Source organism: Babylonia areolata, chromosome 5 (assembly GCF_041734735.1).
Source record: "Babylonia areolata isolate BAREFJ2019XMU chromosome 5, ASM4173473v1, whole genome shotgun sequence".
In the NCBI taxonomy this organism is placed as follows: Eukaryota; Metazoa; Mollusca; class Gastropoda; order Neogastropoda; family Buccinidae; genus Babylonia; species Babylonia areolata.
Genome location: NC_134880.1, coordinates 52,487,278 through 52,492,088, shown reverse-complemented (window position 1 = coordinate 52,492,088; position 4,811 = coordinate 52,487,278). Strand labels below are relative to the sequence as shown.

Sequence of the window (4,811 nt, the reverse complement as noted above, 5' to 3'; positions counted from 1 at the left end):
AAAAAAGAAAAAAAAAAGATAATTATAATGATAAGCACTTCAGTGGGTTTTTTTCTCAGAGATCAAATAGCTTTTACCATACAATCAGCTTGTTAACTGTAAATGACGAAATGATAAAAAAATCAGTCAGTTTACACAAATTTCACACAGACATCATGACACAGCTCATGGAACTCACTTGCTCATGTTCTCGCGCACGCGCACATGGACACACAGACATACACAGACACACATACACACACAAATGCTCCTAATATATTTCCCTGCTGAAATCGTGACTGAAGGGGATCTGTTTTGTTTTATTCTTTTTTTCTCACCTTTTAAAAAAAATTTTTTTAACTATTCACTTTAAAGGTATAATGATTGTAAGCAATCGCATTCACCTGCTTTGTGTTTCAAATTCTTTATCATCAAAAGTGTTCTGGAAATCAGTGGAGTTCATAAACAAACAAAGCAAGGTCTTAGATACGAAGGTATCCTTGATGACAATGACAAGACATACATCTTATTTTATGCTTGAGAGACTTTTTGTAATCTAGAAAGCAACAGATTTTGTTTGGTATTGATTTTTCTTTAGAAGAAAAAAAAAAAAAAATAGACACGTTAGCATTTGTGTGAAGGGTGATAACTGGATATCATTTTCATTAGCCTGCTATGTCTGTGGGCGGCTTTACTGCTTGCTGAACAAAAAATGACCAGGGGGGTAGGGGGGGGGATGGGACTGGTCAGTAAGTTGACGACATGCAGAAACTGTTTATCGTTACGTCCTTCCCCAGGTGGCGATGTATGTGTTCCTCTGTACAGTGTCTTTGTCATCATAGTGTTATCACCATGGTGATTCTGTGCCACCTGTTTTCCAACTTTACCTTGTGTTTGTGTTTGCTGCGTGCCGTCGTGTTAGGTTTGATGTTGTCGATGTACAGTGCAAGTGACTGCCATGCCTTCATGACGACACGTTGTGCACAGTGACCTGCCATGTTTTCATGTGAAGTGTGTGGGTGAGGGAGGAGCTCCCTTGGTGTTTGGACTGGAATGAGGGAAGGGGAGGGGGGGTACTTTTGGTGGGAGGAGGGGGGGGGGATTTTTTTCATCACCACCTTTTTTTTGCGTGGGACTGAATGCAGACCATTATTATTTGGCTATATTGATGAGAGAGAGAGAAAAAAGAGGGGATTTTTTTTTTTTTTTAAAGTGTTTTTTTCAGGCAATTTAGTTTTACCAAAAAGAAAAAAAAAACTATGGAACAATCTGATGGATTCGGTCTTGAAGTCTTTCTTACAAGAAGATCACTTGTACTCCTTTTTTTTCCTCCTGCCCTTTGACCCCATGACCTCCTCCTCCCTCCCCCACACCCCCTCCCTCCCTTCCCCAACCCCCTCTGTTCCCACTGTTATCCCATTCTTTCCCATCTATCACTTTGCCTTGGACGGACTGTCAAACCTGGCTTCTGAAACGAGTCAGTGCATTTATTGTGAACTGATGGCCTTATATCGTCTCACTTGTGATAGTCTCTACTACCGTGTGTCCAAAACACATGACTCTGTTGTTTTCAAGGCGTTTCGCAGTTGGGATGTCTTTTAGTTTTTGTTGTTGTTTTGGCTGGAATGACAACTACAGGTAAAGATTCTTCCATAAACTGTATTTTTGGTATCCTATTCATTTCTTTGTTACGACAGATTTCTGCAAGTGAAAATCAGGCTGCACTTATTATGGGGGGCAAGCCATGACAGTGTAGTGTCTTGCTCTGATTTTGTTCTTTTTGTGTGTGTGTGAATATCTTTACCTGGCAAAAAAGGAATTTTCTGCAGAAGTTTCCTGGAAACTGTATTTTCTTTTTTTTTTCTTTTGCTGCTGTGGATTCTTAAACATGTGCAAAGTGCTTATTGCACATGGGATCTTATATTTTATATTGGTTATCTTTGCACACTCAAGTTTTAATTTTTTGATGTTTTTGACATTTGTTACACTCTTTTGTCTGTACATCTCACCAAACACACACAAACATATGTATTTATATAAAATAGTTATTTTGGTACTAGGTGGTATGGAGTGATGCAATACAAGGAGCATCTCCTGGACTTAGATGCTTGAGCAGAATGTTCATCATTATTGAATTATTGGTTTCATAGGTAATTGTATTGTTCGGCAATGTTGGTTCATTCATTAATTGTGTGGGCGTGTGATTACCACAGTTGTCAATCCACCGGGTGTTTCGTGGGTTGGGTCCTGTGGCCCTGGTAATGCCTTTCATCATTCATAAGTCAACTGGGCTGACAGTAGTGTGACCGATGAATTTCTCTCTCTTTATCATTGTACCTGAAAGACTAGCTTACTGACTCCGGGAGGGTTTGAGGGGAGTTGAAATGGGAGGGGAGGGGAGGGGGTAGGTAGGGGGTGTGTAGATCTTTTGGAGATGGTGGGGTGTGTGTGGGGGGGGGGGGGGGGGGGGGGATCGCAGTACATGTTGGACTTGGGATTTTCTTTCTAAATTGGTGGTGAACTCTTTCGTTGGCCAAGAATCCATTCATGTAATAGGAGGTGAAAAAAAAAAATCAGATTTTCTACATGTGGCCTCAGTTGCAGGTCAGGTCATGGAGCACCAGCTTTGAGAAAGTCAGTATTCCATCACATCCTTACCAGGCTTTTTTGGAGGGTGTGGGGGGGGTGAAAATGAGGGGGGAGGAGGGGGGGAATTCTCTTTCTTTAACTACGTATGGGGCTATTCATGTCTTGTGTCTTATTTGTTAATGACCATAATTTGTTGATGACCATAAAGAATAAGCTGGTAGGCAGACAAGTGTTACTATTTTTTTGGCTCTTTACCCAGTTTGATACACTGTGCAGACTGGCAAGTAACCTGGTCAGCCTGTCTGGTCATTGTGGGCAAAGCTGGTGGATTGTTTGACAGCATTGTGACATGGGTACATGTGGCCAACCCTCTGTCCCTCCTCAATGTGGTGCAAGTTTGTTCTCCATAGATCAGTGCAAGAAGGTGGGAGGGAAGCAAGTACCCTGAAGAATATATAAAAACGAATCATAAAAAGAGAGGGGAAATGGGAACATGAGAATATATAAAAATGTTACCAATAAATAAAATACAAACGGGAACATAACTTTGAGTCTAAGTCACTGGACATAAGGCCAAACAGCATGAAATTTATGTTTAAGTGTTTGTGAGGGGTCATATATACATATAAACTTTTATTATTCATCTGCTATGTTATTTTTTTTTCTTCTTCTTTTTCTATTCATTGACAGAACCCTGTGTCTGTGAGTGTTATTTCAGCTTGCTATTTTCAAAGGTGGAAAGGTTGATGAGACAGCACCTGAGTCTAGGTGTGTATTTTCCTGGTGTATAATACAGATATTATAGGTGTGGGTTATATAGATCCTGTATCAAATGTAGTAAAGTGCTGCTGTTATTTCCATCACCCAAACTTTCTCCAACCGTGATCCTGTTCAAACTTTTCCCCTTGATTGTTAGTATTGGAAGATGGATTTTCTGTATTCCAGACCATGTCAGTGTATGGAATTTTAGGCATGAATGTCACTGCTTCAGTTCCAGCAAAGCCTGGTGAGCATGTAGCTCAAAAGAAAATGAAATGTTTTTGGGGTTTTTTTATTTTATTTTATTTTTTTAAATGACCTCAGATACACAAACTGCTAAAAATGTTACAAAATAAAGGGAAACATGTGGATGTGAATTAAATCAACATACAATTATGATTCATCTCTTATTATTTTTATTTTCTTTTAACAAAGGGTAGGATGGCATGAAATGTAAGAGATATAACTAGCTATCTCTGTCCTGTTCTTATTTTTTCGTTCGTTTACCCTTCGGACATTGGATAGTATTTGTTGAGCTTACAGAGATCCAAAGACAGAATAATATTGAAAGTGTTTGTTTTGTTTTTTTGTTTTTTTTATACAGATGAATCAATCTCTTATCTTGAACAAGACAGGAAAATCTGAGGATTGCATTTTTCTCTTTTTTTCAAAAAAAAGGACTTTTTCTCATGCTCATTGCCACCTTGCTAATTTTCATTCTTACAGCAATTGGACACTGGTCACATCAGTGACCAGCCTGTGGTATATTAACACCAACTTTAGTGTTGCATTGTAAAGAGTTATAATCTTCACGTTTGTAATTTTGTGTTGTTTTTCAGGTCTTCATTTTTTGTGTGTGTCCTTAAAACTACCATTGATTGTTGCACTAAAAGTGTGAGGTGTGTTGAAGTGTAGACCATGTAAGGTAAAATGTAATGCTGTTGTGATCACAAAGTACTACTCTCAAGTTGTTTACAACTGGCCTTCCCCCCGCTTCCACACCCACCATTGTCTGTATCAGTCCTGTGTTCGTCGCCACTGTACTGCCATATGTCAAATCAGTTTTTGCAACAGAGTAAATGTTTGGAACGACAACTTGTGTGTCTGTTTTTAGTTTTGCTGCGTGACTGGTGTGTTTGAGTGCACATCTACGCATGTTTTCACTACTATGGTAAATATCCAGTTATGGGGGAGCCCAGTGTTTCATTACAATGGACACTGAATGTTCACATGGAAGAGGAAAATCTACAATATTTATCAGATCAAAGTAATAATTAGATGGCTGTGTAAAAATGTCAACAGCTGTGATAACATGTCTCAACAAAGTGGGAGACATTCACACATGTGTGTTTCTGCATGTGTATGTGTACACGCTTTCAAATTCACAAAGATGTGCATGTGCACACACTTATACATTTACAGTATGCATACTTGTAAATTTAAAAACAAGAACAAGCAGAAACTGCACTTCAGACCGAGTGAAA

General features: G+C 39.0%; 1 long non-coding RNA gene across 1 annotated transcript; it reads right to left on the bottom strand.

The window, feature by feature from the left end:
* On the bottom strand, window positions 1-2,374 carry LOC143282168 (uncharacterized). Its single transcript, XR_013055217.1, has 2 exons — window positions 1,374-2,374; window positions 1-1,334 (listed from the first exon to the last, which is right to left on the bottom strand). It is a non-coding gene; the product is annotated as an uncharacterized LOC143282168 (long non-coding RNA).
* Between the last annotated feature and the right edge of the window lie 2,437 nt (window positions 2,375-4,811).